The 17,604-nt window shown below is 36.6% G+C and overlaps 1 protein-coding gene and 1 pseudogene across 1 annotated transcript in view; both read left to right on the top strand.

The window, feature by feature from the left end:
* HPSE2 (heparanase 2 (inactive)) overlaps positions 1 to 17,604 on the top strand; it is a 681,364-nt gene that overhangs the window by 118,416 nt on the left and 545,344 nt on the right. The window lies entirely within an intron of this gene.
* On the top strand, positions 9,490 to 10,368 carry LOC112830886 (large ribosomal subunit protein eL6 pseudogene; annotated as a pseudogene).

A 17,604-nucleotide genomic window follows, 5' to 3' on the forward strand; every position in this document is an offset into this window, starting at 1 on the left:
TCATGATCCCAGGGTCCTGGAATTGAGCCCCGCATCGGGCTCCCTGCTCAGCGGGAAGCCTGCTTCTCCCTCTCCCATTGCCCCTGCTTGTGTTCCCTTTCTCGCTGTCTCCTCTCTGTCAAATAGATAAAAAATCTTTAAAAAAATAAAATAAAATATAACTCTCCCTTTAAAAAAAAAAAAGAAGACAACTAGGTCAGATATGGTGTCATGTTCTAAGAATAGTATTAATGTCTGTAATATGCTTTTAAGCATGAGAATAATAAAGAAGGGTAAAATTTGCTAAAGTTTATAAGGAATCATACTCTAATCATACTCTTTTTTTTTTTAAGATTTTTTATTCATTTGAGACACGGAGATAGAGAGAGCATGAGCAGAGGGAGAGGCAGAGGGAGAGGGAGAAGCAGGCTCCCTGCTGAGCTAGGAGCCTGATGTGGGGCTCCATCCCAGGACCCCGGAATCATGACCTGAGCTGAAGGCAGACACTCAACCATCTGAGCCACCCAGGCCCCCCTGTTTTTTAAAGATTTTATTTATTTATTTGAGAGAGAGAGAGAGTGCACACAAGCCGAGGGAGGGGCATAGGGAGAGGGAGAAACAGACTCCCCACTGAGCAGGGATCCTGATGTGGGGCTTGATCCCAGGGCTAGATTCCAGGACTTGATCCTAGGACTCGATCCAGGACCCCGGGATCATGACCTGAGCCAAAGGCAGATGCTTAACCAACTGAGCCACCCAGGTGCCCCTCTAATCATACTTTTTCTAAAGATTGCTATAGTTCTATACTTTAAACCTAGAATTACTACATTTTAATGTATATGGAAGTCTTGATGCAACTGTTTTTTTCTTGACTTGAAAATAATTTTAAGTAAGAAATTCTGGTAATAAATAATAACACTTCACATTTGTATGTCACCTTAAATTTCTTTTGGTTGATAAGGTATAATTTAAGAAAAATAACACCTGTACTTTGCTTTATGATCTGCAGAACATTTTCTTTAAAAATTTGAAAAGTTCATTCAGTTGGAGAAATTATAGGACACACTGTGTACATATTTAATATATCATAAATATATATAAAATTTAAGGTCCCTTCTCCCCATATTCTCCAATCCCACTTCCCTGGAATTGATACCATTAAAAGTTGTATAAACTTCCAGACCTTTTTCTGTTCACATATAAACATATTTATGTATGTATATATATATGTATGTGTGTATGTGTATATATATATAACATTTATAGCAATGGTATGTTAAAAAACAAAATTCAGCCAAATAAGTTTGAAGATCTAATTGGTTTTATTAAATGATTCAAGAATTGGGCAGCATCCCATCTAGCAGGTAGAGGGGAGCTCTGAGGAGATGCACAAAATGAAAGATTTTTATAGGAAGGAGGTTGGGGCAAGGAAGTTATTAGCAAATGAAAAGGGTTGTTCCAGGCAAGGTCACTTTCCCTAGCAGAGGAAGCAGGGGTCAGATAACCTCTTTGGCACTGATCAGAAAATTTCTGACTGGTTAAGACTTAAATTTTTGGAGGATATCAAAACTGCAGTTAGATTAGGTATTAACCCCTGGTTTGGTGACTTGGCCTAAGTGATACCATTTTCAGCCTGTGGTTTTCTTTTTAACACATATAGATATAGATATAACATATATATATAGGCACACATTTATATACAATTTAGTTATTTTTAATATATAACCTGTGCATGTATTTTTATGAATTTATGATAGTATTTCTGATTGATAGTTTACCAGCAGTAGAATAACTGGAGTAAAAGTTAGTCACATTTTAAATGTTACAGGCAAATTGCCTACCTAAAAGGTCTATTTCCTCCAACTGTATATATGAGTATCCTATTTCCCAAATCCTTGCCAGCATGGGTATTGATCAATCTTTTTAATTCTTGCCAAGTTGAAAAGTGGTACCTCCCTGTTTAGTTTGCACTTTCCTGAGGCCCAGTGGGGTTGAGCATCTTGTATTTTTTCTGTGAATTGCCTATTTATGCCTTGCCATTTTTTCTCTCTGTGTTATATTATGTGATATTTTTATACTGATTTGTAGAAGTTTTGAATTATTAGGGATATTGACGTTTTAAATATTTGTTATAAGTATTTTCCCTCAGTTTAACATTTATCTTTTAACTTTGGTAATTGTGTGTGTCTTACAAAAAAATTCATTTGTATTTTATCAGATCTTCAAGATTTTCACATGTATTCTCATACAATCTTTAAACCAAATCGATGAAGGTAAGAATTATTAACAGATGAGCCAGCTGAGGTTCACAGAGCTTAAATTACTGGCCCAAGAAGGAAGGGATTCATATCTAAGCCTACATTGCTAGAAATAGCACACCAGGATAAGGGAAACTAGAAAATAGGAGAATTGGCTAAGGAGAATGTTCTCTTCCAAACTGACTGCTCTTTATGGCTCAGCCATTGGTCAGTAGTCTTTAAGGAGACTGTGCCTAAAGCAGCAGTAACAGTTTGCAATGGCCTCTAGGTGGTTCTGGTAATATGAGGTGTTTGTAACTCCTTTGGCTTAACTTTGACACCCATTTCCCTTCCCCGCCTTTCCTTGCCAACTTTGTTTTATGGCTCTTGGCTTAGGTCTTGGTTATTAATTTTACTTATTTCATGACTTCTGGCTCTGACCATTGGCTGTGCCTATAGACAGATTACTGGCTGCAATCTCAGTGGATCCCTCAGTTCCAGATTTAGGATTTTGGCCCTGGTTGAAGGCCATGGTGATGATACTGGGCTCCTAGGCCTTTATATCTGTGGACAACAGAGAGATGGAGAGTTGGGGAAAATGCAACAGAAAAAACTTTATTTAAAAATGCCCTAAAAAAAAAATGCCCTCAAAATGTTTAATGAGAAAATTCAGCTACTAAATACCAAGTATCTGTGAGGAAGTAGGGGTAGGTTGGAGGTGTGGTACATTTCATTCTTCTTTCTGACTGGTAAAAACTAGTTATAGGCAGTTTAGTTGTGCACAGAAGACTTACTGATAGGGATTTTGGTGGAAATTAATAGAAGTCTTGGAGAAGTTTCTGACTATTTTCCCCTACCCCTCCCACTACCACCAGGAGCTTACTATAAGCATATACAATGACTATCTCATACCCAACCATGGGGAAAAGCCAAATTTTTCTTTCATACTTCTTAGCAGATGGAAATTTCTATAAGTTATATCTTTTTATTAACAAATGCTTCTATTTATTAAAAAGATTTTATTTATTTGAGAGAGAGCATGAGTGGGGGGCGCAGAGGGAGAGGGAGAAACAGACTCCCCGCTGAGCAGGGAGCCCGATGTGGGGCTCTATCCCAGGGCCCTGAGACCATGACCTGAGCCAAAGGCTGACTCTTAATCTACTGAACCACCCAGGTGCCCCACAAATGCTTCTATTTTAAAGCATTTCTATTTTTTTTAAAGATATTGTGTACATATAATATCTCATTTTATCTTTATAATGACCCAGTTTATGGATAGGGAATGTGAGACACAGAGAGTTTAAATAATTTGCCAACGCCCACACAGCTAGGAGGCATCCAGAGTCTATGCTCTTTACTGTCCTAACCACTAACTATGCTGTGATGCTGCTCATGGGCAGAAATATGGGAGAGGGTGAACGTCTTCTTTAACAATAGCTAACACTTATTGTTTATTATATTCCAGGACATGTACTACATGCTTTATATGTAAAATGTTACTTAATCTTTACCATAGTCCTTTGTGGGAGGCACTATTATTATCTTTATTTTATAGATATAAAACCTGAAGTTAAGAGGGGTAAAGTAACTTACTTGCTCAAGGCCACATAATCAGTAATGGCAATGCTATAATGATAAAAAACAAGCAACAATAAAACCCAGCTACATTTATTCTGCTAAGCATTGAACTTACAGACCTACAATTATAAGTTCAGATACTGAAAGGCAACTTTCAGAAATTCCTGAGAGAGTAACAGTAATGGACACCTCCCTTGAGGACTTGGTGTGTGGAGGCAGAGTGGTACAATGGACAGCATACTGGACCACACTGGACCACTGGAGATAGGGTACTAGATTTGGAGTCCTAGACCTGGCCACCAACTCATGATGTGACCTTGTATAAGATAGTTCACCTCTCTGGCTTGAAGACTTATTTATAAAATTAATGCCTAGGATTAGATAATCTCAAAATAACTTTATGATTCAAATGCTCATTGATTATTGCCACAGATGGATTGTATAGAGGAGATGTTAGACCTTCTTGGAGTTTGGTTTTCCCCGGCTGTCTGGTCTGACATTATTTTGTCTGGGTCTTTTTTGCATAATTTTCCAATGGATTGACTCCTTTTGTCAAGGGCAGGCAGCTTTCCATCCTGCCCAAGTTCCCTCCCATCATCACCCTTTCCTCAACATCTGCATTTCTTTCCTGCAGTGTTCTCTGTGTAACTATGTTCTGTAAATCACTCCCCAGCCCTCAGCCTTCTCTGAGTTCCTGGATTATTTGTCACCTGTACCTACCATCAGATGCTTAGGTATCTTTAGTTCTTTCTTGTTGCCCATGTTTGGATTTTTTTTTCACTTTCAAAAATGTCTTTATTTTTTGTTTCTTTAGACACTTCTCTGCATGTATTTTGATATGGTTTGTGTATCCTTTTATTTTATTTTATTATTTTGTTCATGATAAGTATACTCTTAAATCCCCATCACCTGTTTTACCCATTACCCCTCCCACTCACCCAACTCCCCTCTGGTAACCATCAGTTTGTTCTCTATAGTTAAGAGTCTGTTCCTTGGTTTGTCTCTCTCTTTTTTCCCCCTTTGCTCGTTTGTTTTGTTTCTTAAATTCCACATATGAGTGAAATCATGTGGTATTTGTCTTTCTCTGACTGACTTATTTCACTTAGTATAATACTGTCTAGCTCTATCCACATCATTGCAAATGGCAAGATTTCATTCTTTTTTTTATTATGTTAATCACCATACATTACATCATTAGTTTTTGATGTAGTGTTCCATGATTCATTGTTTGCGTATAACAAACACCCAGTACGTGCCCTCTTTAATACCCATCCCCAGGCTAACCCATCCCCCCACCTCCCTCCCTTCTAGAACCCTGTTTGTTTCTCAGAGTCCATAGTCTCTCATGGTTTGTCTTCCCCTCCGATTTCCCCCCCTTCATTTTTCCCTTCCTGCCATCTTCTTTTTGATGGCTGAGTAATATCCCATTGTGTGTGTGTATATATATATATACCATACCCCATCTTCTTTATCCATTCATCTGTTGATGAATCTGTTGATGAATGCTTGAGCTGCTTCCATAATTTGGCTATTATAAATAATGCTGCTATAAATATAAGTGTACATGTATCCCTTTGGATTAGTGTTTTTGTATTTTTTGGGTAAACAACCAGTAGTTCAATTACTGGATCATATGGGGGTTCTATTTTTAACTTTTTGAGGAACCTCCATACTGTTTTCCAGTGGCTACACCAGTTTGAATTCCCCATATATTTGCATTTTCTGTAGAATTTTAAACACTACTAGCTCAAACTTTTAAATTCACTGTTGACTTTAAACCTAAAAATATAACTCCCAATATATGTCACAAAGACATTCATTTATGTCCAATTATCATTTATCTTTTGTGCTTTATTTCTTATATTTTGCTATATTTGTAATTGTCTTCTTTTCCTCTTGGGATGATCCTTCCTTTTTATCCATAGGTTTTTTGGAGGGGAGTAGGTGGGGGATTTATACTTTATTATGGCTTTTTTGGGTATTTTTCTAATTTTGTTTTTGTTAGGCAGGAAGTATTTTTTCAATATATTTTTTAGTTGGATTTTTCTCATACAATTTCTCTAAGCTTTCATTTTTAGAATATCTGTGTGGGATTCTATCTTGCTGTATATTTTAATATATATTGAAATCTGTGAAGTGTTTGTGGTTTACTATATTACTCTTCTTTTTGCCTCATATGTATGTCCCCACAACCTGACTGTAAGTTTTTTAAGGCTAGGGCCATATCTGTAGCATCAGCTCCTGGCTTGGTACCTTTGGCTAAGAATGGTCCCTTTAGTGAAAAGTTTTGTGAAAAGTGCTGTGCCCAAACTTACAAGTTATAAACTACTCTTCTTGCTTATCTTTTCATATCCAGCTCTTTTTCCCTTTTCAAAATGACATAGGAGTTTGTTGTTCCCAGCAAATAGTCTGCCGACATAGAGATGCTAATTTGTTTGAGTGGACATGTTGGTGTTTTCATTTAAAAAAAGTGAAAGAGAAAAGAAATGTACTGCTGTCTATATTAATCTTTATCATCACCACAGTGAAGCACTGGTAGATACTTGAAAATGTTTATGATCATCAAGACACTACCCTTTCTTGATGCCAACAAGAATGAAGAAGATCCATAAAAAGAATAGGTAAAGGAGAAAATTTTAAGTTTAAAAACAGGAGAGGAATTTATTTTAGATACACATTTATTTATACCTTCGACATCTGTGATCCTGAGAATGAAATTTTACCACAGTTCCTCATGGTATAATGGAACACTTCAATTTTGAAAAACTACTCTGAGTAAGGCATCATGTGAGACTCTTGCTGCAGCCATTGTGTAGTTCTGGAATTGAACCTTGAATAATGGCATTTATTGGTATTAAATAGGGATTGGCAATCTGTGGCCCATGGGCCAAATCCAGCCTGCTGACTGGTTTTTTTTGCATGATTTGAGACCAAAGAATGGTTTTTACATTTTTAAGTAGTTTAAAAAAATCCCAATAATATTATTTCATGACATGAGAGAAGTATTTGAAATCCAAATTTCACTATTCATAATTTGGAACAAAGCCATATTCATTCATTACATATTGTCTATGTTTGTTTTTATGCTACAAAGGCAGAGTTGAGTACTTGTTTAATAACCCTCATGGCCCACAAAACCTAAAATAGTTGCTAAGTTGCTATCTGGCCCTTCATAGAAAAAGTTGGCTTTATACTTCTGGCATAAAACAAGATAGGAGAGAAAAAAAAAAGTCAATTGGAGAAGATATGAGGATAGAGGATAGAGGTGGAATTCCTTTCCTGCTACTTTTTATTCCTTCCCTCACCCTCTTATTCCACAGTAAGCTATCTCTCCTTTTCTTGCATGCACCCCCTCCATATTCACAGACAGATATATATTGTGAAAAAAGAAAACCAAAGCCTTTCATTTTTATGAGTTTGGTTTATGGTTGGTCTTCATTTTTAAAATTATATTTTCCCTTATTGTTTTAAATCTGAAGTTTGGACCATCTGGGAATGAAAACTATGGACCTCAACATGTAGGCTCTCCATCTGGTGACAGCTAAAAGTAGTGCTAAGACCAGTCAAGAGGAGTGAGACTGAAAATGAAGTTTGTTGGCCTGTCTTGGGAAATTTGGACCAGATCTGACAGTTGGAGCACCATTTTTGACCATTATTCTGGGAATCATGTTTTGTTCCACTGTACAGAAAACCTTTAGGGGTTAAACTCCTACCATTCAATTTTTTTTTGTGGGGGAACAACAACACAAAACTAGGGGCTCAATGTGGAGGGGAAGCTGAAATTGATTCAAACAAGATTTCATTAATTTGGGGAGCATTTGGAGCTGTTCTGAGCTATACAATTACTTCTTTTCTCATCTCCACTGGCACTCTGAGAATCAGATCACCTGGGGAAAGCAGATTTAAAAAATTCCAGATGGTGTGTGCGATGCTCCAGCTGTGGAGAATCTCTCCCAGTCAGGCAATCTGCCTTTCTGCCGGAACCCTCTAAAACTGTGCTGCCCATTTGTCATGCTTCTCCAATTGCATCCTTCTGGATAGCTTCTCTTTGCCTTGTCTGACTCTTCCTTTCCAGTTTTTATCATCCCCCTCCATGAGCTAATGTAGTAACATCTCTTCATTGGTTATAAATCCATAGAAGAACCCAATATAAAATATGGTTTTGTGAAGGATAATTGGAAAACATCTGTTTTTTTACCCTTAAGATTCAGTGTTCACTTGTCTCATATGACGACGTGACTGTTTGTGCATGTGTGAAAAAGAAAAACAGGAAGAGGGGAGGGAAAGGCTAGCTTGAGGGTGAGTAAGAAAGAATTCATGCGTGTGTTTTTGTAGCCAGCTGGACAAAATAAGTGCATCTCCATGTCGGCTTGATTAGAATCCTGGGTTAATGTTGAGAAAGGTCAGTCTCACTGACTTGAATGACCTTGATGGGACTACCAAAGAAGTGATTGCTTTTAGGTTGGTCCTGGTTATTGTTCTGATGATAAGTTTTGTCTGGAGTTATTCCTACCTTATGGTAGGAATTCAAGCCTTGAAAGCTTATTGACAACTTTTGGTCTTCAGAGCGTTCAGGTGGGCTTTCCTTGGGGGTTGAACACTGTGGGGAGGTGAAGGGAAGAAGCAGATAACATGACACTCCATTCTTGTTCTTGTTGTGTCTGTTCATAGTGGATATGCCTTTCCTAATCTGTAGAATATTAAGTGAGTAAACTTTGGAACCTTTCATTTTAGCTGTTATAGTCTATAACTGGATTCATGTAAGGTGTATGGGTCATTGAGTTTTATTTTACTTGATACTTGATACCTTTTTTTTTTTAAAGATTTTATTTATTTATTTGAGAGAGAGAGAGAGAGAGAGAGAGCACATGAGAGGGGGGAGGGTCAGAGGGAGAAGCAGACTCCCTGCCAAGCAGGGAGCCCGATGCGGGACTCGATCCCAGGACTCCAGGATCATGACCTGAGCCGAAGGCAGTCGCTTAACCAACTGAGCCACCCAGGCGCCCCGGTACTTGATACCTTTTGAAATCTAGATGGAAAATTACATAATTCAGCAGGAACTAAAATTTTTTTATATTGCCACTTGAAAAATTGAATAAAATTTATATATCATAAAATGCAAGATCTGAGGTGTACAATTTGATTGCTTTTGATAAAAGTATGCACCTATGTAACCATCACCTTAAACAGGATCTAGAACATTTCTATCATCCAGAAAGTCCCCTACTGTCCCTTTCCAGTTCAGCTACATCTTAGAAGGCAACTACATTCTGATTTCATATATTATTTTGCCTGTTCTTGAACTTCATAGATACTGTTTTGTGTCTAGATTTTTAAACTTAGTGTAATGTTTCCAATACTCATCTTTGTTTTTTAAAAATTTTTTTATTGTTATGTTAATCACCATACATTACATCATTAGTTTTTGATTCATCTTTTTTTTTTTTAAGATTCTATTTATTTATTTATTTAGAGCGTGAGCGTGGAGAGGGGTAGAGGGACAGAGAATCTCAAGCAGACTCCACACTGAGTCTGGAGCCCAGCACAGGGCTCAATCCCATGACCCTGAGATCACGACCTGAGCCGAAACTTGACTGAGCCACACAGGTGCCCCCCAAATAGTCATCTTTGTTGTGTGTATCAGTAGTTCATTAGAAAAATATTTTTGACCCTTCCCCATCTTCCAAGATGGCAGATGAAAGCTGAGAATCCAGATAGTAAGGAGAAAAAACCTGAAGCCAAGAAGGCTGATGGTGGAGGCAAGGTTAAGAAGGATAATCTGAAGGCTGAAATGCCAAAGAAGAAGCACCACTGCAGCTGAAACTGCAGGTTTCAGAGGAAGGTCAGAGGAATTGACAGATATTCCTAATCAGCTATGTATTACAAAAAGGCCATGTACGAGAGGAAGAATTCAGCAGCTGAATCCAGGGTTGAAAGGAAAAAGAAAAAGTTTCTTGATACTATTACAAAACCAGTTGGTGGTGACAGGAATGGTGATATCTGAGTGGTTAAGCTTCACAAATTGCCTAGGTATTATCTTACTGAAGATGTGACTCAAAAGCTATTGAGCCACAGCAAAAACCTTTCATTCATCATGTGAGAAAACTGCGAGCTAGCATCACTCCTGGAACCATTTTGATTGTCCTCACTGGGCACCACAGAAGCAAGAGGGTGGTTTTCCTGAAGCAGCTGAGCAGTGGCTTGCTACTTGTGACTGGATCTCTGGCCCTCAGTCAAGTTCCTCTGCATAGAACACACCAGAAATTTGTTATTGCCAATCCATCAAAATTTATATCAGTAGTGCAAAAATCCCAAAACATCTCACTTATGCTTACTTCAAGAAGAATAAGCTGTATAAACTTTTGAGGTTTTTGACACAGAGAAGGGGAAATATGAGATTACAGAACAGTACAAGGTTGATCAGAAAGCTGTGGACTCACAAATTCTGCCAAAAATCAAAGCTCTTCCTCAGCTTTAGATCTACCTCTGCTCTGTGTTTTCTCTCACAAATGGAGTTTATCCTCACAAACTGGTGTTCCAAATTTCTTGCAAAGAACTTAATTTAGATAACTGATCCAGTTCAAAAAATAAATAATAAATAAATAAAATTTAAAAAATTCTGAGGTTTCCATTGTATGACTATCCCACAATCTGTTTATGCTTTCTCCTGTTAGTGAACTGCTAACTTTTACTCAGTTTTATGAAACTCTACTCTGCTTTATAGAGCAGAAAGTTTTAATCACAGTAAGTCCAGTTTATCAAAATTTTCTTTTATGTTTAATGTTCTTGGTGTTATATCTAAGAAATCCTTGTCAACTCTCAAGCCCACAAAAATTTTCTTTCATCTTTTCTTCTAGACATTTTATAGTTTTGCTTTTACACTGAGGTCTGTGATCCATTTCACATTAATTAATTGTGTCAGGAGGAGATTAATATTCATTTTTTCCATATGTTTATCCATTTATCCTAGCAGCATTTGTTGAAAACACTGTCTTTTTGCATTAATTAATACAGTTGAGGATTTGGGCTATTTGTCTGTAAGTTTCTTTTTTTGTAATGTCCTTGTCAGATTTTGGTATCAGGATTAAGCTGGCTTATGCACAAACAATGAATCATGGAACACTACATCAAGAACTAATGATGTAATGTATGGTGATTAACATAACAATACAAAATTAAAAAAAATAAAATAAAATATGGCTTATAAAATAAAGTGGAAACATTCTTTTTTATTTTCTGAAAGTGTTTATGTAACCTTAATATTAAGTCTCCTTAAAGGTTGATAGAACTTTCCAGTGAACTCAGATGGGTGTGGAGTTTTATTTATGCAAAATTTTTATTATAGTTTCTTTGATACATATAAGGGCTATTCAGATTTTATATTTCTTCATAAATTTTTGTCTTTTTTAAAAAAGAGTTGCCCATTTTAAGTTGTTGGATTTATTGCCATAGAGTTGTTCATAATATTGCATTATTATCCTTTTAATGTCTCTGGGATCTGTAGTGATGCTTCTCTCTTATTCTTGATACTATTAATTTGTGATTTTCCTGTTTTTTCCTTAATTTTTACTGAGAGGTGTTTATTAATTTTATTAATCCTTTAAAAGAAAAAATATTGGCTTTGTTAATTTTCTCTATTTGCTGATTTCTACTCTGATCTTTATTATTCCTTTCTTATGACTTACTTTGGATTTAATTTGCTCTTCTTTCTCTAGCTTCTTAAAGTGGAAAGTTAGATAATTGATATTAAATCTTGCTATTTTCTCTAATATGTGAATTTAAAACTAAATTCCTCCTTTAAGCATTGTTTGTTCTGTGTTCTACGAATTTTGGTAAGTTACTATTTTTTAGTTTGAAGTATTTCCTAATGTCTCTTGTGATTTTTCCTTGACCATGGACTATTTAGAAAAGATTTAATTTCCAGATACTAGGAGATTTTCTAGATATCTCATTATTTTTGATTTGTAATTTAATTTAATCTCCACAGATCTTTGGAAAGTTCAGGATATTTCTCAAGCTCGTCTAGCTTGTCAGGAATTAACTTTCAACATTTCTCTTCTGGATCTTGTTAAAACTTGGTTTCATACTTTGTTAGGGTGCATCTAGAGTAGGTCTTATAGTAAAGTTTGCCCATTACTCCTATGGTGTAGCCTTCTGCTATCTCAACTCAATGTGAACTATGTTATCAAAGTATTAACAGGATCTCTCCACTCTGAAAGGGCCAGGAACTATGTTTTATTTTCTCTAGCAGTGCTTGTTCTCTAATATCTCTATTTCCCTCTCAACTTTATCTTAACTGCTATCTGGTAAACTCTCATAGTCTCACTCTGAACATGTATAGCCTTGTCCTCAGTTAAGGATTTTATACAGGACCTCCCACAGGACTCCTGGGGCCTTCTTCTCTGCACATCCACCTTTTTTTTATTACCTTGCATCATAGATTACAGCCACTTCAGCCAACTCAGACTCTGATTTCTGCCTCCCAAGATCAGTGGGATCACCTCAACCAGCTCAGGCTCTAGGTCTCTGCATTATAGTTGGAAAATTATATCCAGTTAGAGAGCTGGGTGATCCTGGGCTCACTCACCTCATGAGTTTTCTTTCTCTCAAGAGTTGTAGTACTGTGCTCTCTGTTGTTCTCTGCCTTAAAAAGTTGTTTCAAATGGTTTGTTCAGATTTATAGTTTATTTCAGGAGGGCTGATTTAGTACCAGTTACTTCAACATAGTTGAAAGTTGAATTCTAAGTCTGCCATTTTGCTATTTGCTTTCTATTTGTCCTGCCTCTTTCCCCCCCATCCTATTTTTCTCCTTTCCTGTTTACTTTTGGGTTAATACAATTTTTAATGTTTTGTTTTAATTATTTTAATGACTTTTAGCTATAACTTCTGTATTATTTTTAAGTAGTTGTACCAAAGATTACAGTATTGATCTTTAAGTTATCCTATTCTACTTAGAATTAATGTAGTACTGGGACACCTGGGTGGCTCAGTCGTTTAAGTGTCTGCCTTCAGCTCAGGTCATGATTCCAGGGTCCTGGGATTGAGTCCCGCATTGGACTCCTTGCTCAGCGGGGAGCCTGCTTCTCCCACTGCCTGCTGCTCCCCCTGCTTGTGCTTCTGCTTGTTTTCTCCCTCTCTCTCTGACAAATAAGTACATAAAACCTTAAAAAAAAAGAATTAATGTAGCACTAATTGCAATAAAACTTGTATAACACTGTAATTCCACTTAGACCCCCATCCTATTGTTTTATATATTTTATATCTATGTATATTATAATCCCCACAATATTATATTTTTTTCATTAAATAGTAATTTGTTTTTTATTGTGACAAAAAACATACAAAATTTATCATCTTAATTATTTTTAAGTCTATAGTTCAGTAGTGTTAAGTATATATAGTCAGTTGTGTTTTTTTTGAAGAAATGAATAGAAGATGCAAAATATCATGTTAAGATTATCCACATATTTACCATGTCCAGTCCCCCCTTTTTTTAGGGGGGGCAGAGGGAAAGGGAGAGGGAGAGAACTTTAAGCAGAGTCAACACCCATTGCGGAGTCTGACATGATGCTCCATCTCAGAACCCTGAGATCATGACCTGAGCCAAAATCAATAGTCAGATGCTTAATTGACTGAGCCATCCATGTGCCTCTCCAGTCTCCTTTATTTTTCCTTGTATGTGTGAGTTCCATCTGATGTCATTTCTCTTCAGCCAAAGAACTTTTCAAGTTTGTGACTTTTAGGGCGATGGCTCCAATCTTTTGTTAAGCCCATCTGTTGAATTTTTTATTTCAGATACTGCCGTTTTCATTTCTAGAGTTTTCATTTGGTTCTTTTGCATAGTTCCTATTTTTCTGCTTAGATGTGCCATCTTCTCATCCATTACGATCATCTTTTCCTTTAGACCTTGATTATATTTATAATAGCAGCTTTAAGGTACTTGTCTGCAAACAGTATGGAGGCTCCTCAAAAAATTAAAAATAGAATTACCATGTGATCAAGTAATTCCACTACTGGGTATTTGCCCAAAGAAGATGAAAACGCTAATTTTGAAAAGATATATGCACCCCTATGTTAATTGCAGCATTATTTATAATAGCCAAGGTATGGAAGCTACCCAGGTGTCCATCAATAGATGAATGGATAAAGAAGATTGAGAAGAATATTACTCAGCCATAAAAAAGAATGAAATCTTGTCATCTGCAATAAAAGGGAGGGTATAATGCTAAATGAAGTAAGTCAGTCAGAGTAAGAAATACCATATGATTTCACGCATATGTGGAATTTAAGAAACAAACCAAACAAAGAAAAAGAGTGACAAGCAAAAAAATGGACTCTTGGAGTACCTGGGTGGCTCAGTTGTTAAACGTTTGCCTTCGGCTTAGGTCATGATCTCAGGGTCCTGGGATCGAGCCTTACATTGGGCTCCCTGCTCAGCAGGGAGTATGCTTCTTCCTCTTCCTCTGCCCCTTCCCCCGACTCATGCTCTCTCTCTCTCTCAAATAAATAAATAAAATCTTTTAAAAAAATGGACTCTTAAATATAGAGAACAAACTGGTGGTTGCCAGAGGGGAGGTGGGTGAGGGAATAGGTGAAATAGGTGAAGGGGATTAAGAGTACACTTATCCTAATGTGCACTGAGTAATGTACAGAATTGCTGAATCACTATATTGTACACCTGAAACTAATATAACATTGTATGTTAATTGTTCTGGAATTAAAAAAATAAATTAAATTTTAAAAGTACTTATTGCTAATTCTAACATCTGAATTATTTTGGGGTTTCTATTACTACTTTTTCTTTTGACTATGGGTCACATTTTTCTATTTCCACGTCTAGTATGTTTTTAATTGTATTTGGACATTATGTTTGATACTGTAGAGAATCTGGATTTTTTCCTCTTTCTCTGAAGAGTGCTTTTTTTTTTTTTTAATTCAAGCAGACAGTTCGATATTTGGTTTGTCACCTTGAACTATTGTAGGCTTCATTTTACACTTTGATAGAGCAGATCTGTTTTAGTTTTTCTTTTAGTCTTAGGGTGAGACATAGTCTTTACTCCTTGGCATTACTCCTTTCTGCAGTTTTACTGGAGAGTCCAGATGTTTATCAAGCCTCTTTAACTTGGCATATTTCAAACTCAAAACACTCTCTCCCTGCATTGGGCAGCAGCTGAAATCCTTGCTCAGCCTTTTTAGCTTTCCAGCTGTTGCCTTCCAATAGACATTTTGGAGTGTCACAGTTCTGTGGTCAGTTTATACTTAGATTTTGTACCTAGATTGTAATTTTCATTTTAGAATTTATTCAGAGTTTTGAGAGCTCCCCTTCTGTGGCTTTCTCCTCTCTTGGATTTCCTATCTCAATTTCCAGACTCTTTGCCAGCCCTAACTTTGTGCCCTGAGTGTTTCTGCACTATTCAGCACAGACTAGGCAATGCCCTAAATAGATTATTGGGTAAATTATTCTATGTGGCTCTTTTATTTTCTGTCTATGGACTGAATCAGTGTTGCATGAATAATAAGAATGTTTCATTAAAAAAAAAAAGTTGTGCCAATAGACACTTTGTCATGTTGGCAAGCCTACATGGCTCTTCTGTGACTTGCCTGGGAAATGATTGGCAAGGCTAGAATGGCACACTGTATTTCAGTAGTGCCAAATCAGGATCTTTTACTACAGATCACTGAGCAACCTCTATCACCATGTTGTTGTTGTTTTAACAGGATTCCCATGAAGAGTATGTACATTTACCCTTTATGTTTGATTGTAGTAAATGGGGAATGATAATTTTCTTGATGAGCTGTCCAAATATGTGGCTTTGTGAAACCTCATGTACTTATGAAATAGAATTTATATGTCTTCTTTCTCACTTGTACTATTCATGGGGAAGGGTTTCTGATATGTTAGCCCAACATTTCCTGTTTTTTCTTTCTGATTATACCATTTCTTTGGAGAACCCTAATATCATTTATGTGGGACATGCAATCTTCATATTTGTCTATCTTTGCCTATCTTTCTGATCCATACCCCATCTTTCTCACCTCAGGGGAAGAAATGTGGTGCCAAATTACTGCAGTGATTAGTTCAAGTATAGGCCAGGATATGAATAAGACCAAATAAAATTTTCCTCAGGATACTTCTCTTCAGCTTAGACCATGAGCTTCTAAGGCAAGATCCATGTTTTGCTCACCATTGCACCCTCTGTACCAAGCACAGACCTGGAATAGAATGAGTGGCCCTTGGCAGAATCATGCAATGATTGTAACTTTGGTTTTCCCATCGGATTCTTCTTTCTTAACCTGATACCATCCTTTATGAAGTATGAGTCAGAAGTTGGCAAAGCTATCCATGAAATGGAACTCACCAATATATTGTTGGGGCATGACTGAGAGAATAAAATCCCAGAGAAAGTATGTTTGAGACTATACCCTCATTTCCCCAGAGCAATGTAATTTTTATCTTTGAAACAGGGGCATGCACATGTTTCCTTCAAGTCTTTGTCCCCCACTCTGCTCTCAGGGCATCGAAGGACTCAGGAAGTTCTTTCACTAGAAATACCTATTTCAAGTATATCAGTTCTTTGTCTTGAACTTTGGAGAAGTACCATTAACATCATTGAAATAACATTTGTGAATTAGGAGACCTGGAAGATGTCACAGACTGGTTAGGGGGAGAATGATTTAGGAAGTGAGAACAATGGCACCTGGTTAAGATGTATTTGTTACTTTTACAGCCATCTCCATTTTCCTGTTCTTCTTTCTGCTATTCTCAGGTACTATGTGATCTCAGAGTTATAGCTCTCATGGTAGGGATTTTTGGAGAAATACTGTTATTATACTATGGGTTAGATAAGAATAGCCTTTTTGGAAAATCTGGAAATTTAATTACCATACTTATCATTGTTTCATCATGGAACTGTTATTAAGTTCTAAACATTCAGCCTATATATGGATATTTATAAAACAACTGCTTGTAAGTTGGAGTGGTTCATTGTCAACAAATTTAGACTCAACAAATAGGTAAGTGCCTAAAGTAGCCACTATGTTAGGGGCTTTCAGATATGTTATCTGGCATAATCATAAAATCCTCTGTGCATGTGGGGGGTTATTATTCATCTGTATTTTATAGAGAGGAATTTCATCAACAATTAGAATTAAAAATAAACATGACTTCTGACTTCTGGTCAGGCATGTAAGGAGCTTGGACATCTCCACTCCATTGTAACAAAAAACAAAAAAAGCTGAAGAAATAGAAAAATCAGTTCTTAGATTCATCAGAAAAGTGAGGTCACAAGGCAAACCATTGCCCTTATGCTTTATTCCTTATGGATCCACTAATTTGGAATACAATCAAGTCTAACTTAAAGAAATCTGACATCCAAAAAATGAGTAGCAATGTGAAAGCTGCTCTGTCAGAAGACACCTGAAGCAAACCTTTTAACAAGTACCAGAACACTAAATAACTTAGTTATCTTATTCACCATCAAAATTTCAGTGATTCTCGGAAAATATAATTCAAGATCCATTAATATTCTTGTCCCTGAGTAAGACTTAGAGCCCTCTCTCTTAGAAATGGCTTGCCAGCCTCCCAATGGAATAAAAAGCTCTCATCACCTTCTGTTTTCTATTCTACTTTAAATCCTACATCACAGATTTTTTTAAGGGTCAATTTGACATTCATTATCTCAAATCAGACTTTGCTAGTACCCTTTATGAATCTTCAAAGCACAATTCTGGAAGAGAGGCTGCTAATTCAAATTTGAAAAATGTACTCCGTGGATGATCTCAGAAGTGTTTGGCAACAAGTGCATTATTA

Source organism: Callorhinus ursinus, unplaced genomic scaffold, assembly GCF_003265705.2.
Source record: "Callorhinus ursinus isolate GAN/ISIS: 27379988/994484 unplaced genomic scaffold, GSC_fseal_2.0 scaffold20, whole genome shotgun sequence".
NCBI classification, from domain to species: Eukaryota; Metazoa; Chordata; class Mammalia; order Carnivora; family Otariidae; genus Callorhinus; species Callorhinus ursinus.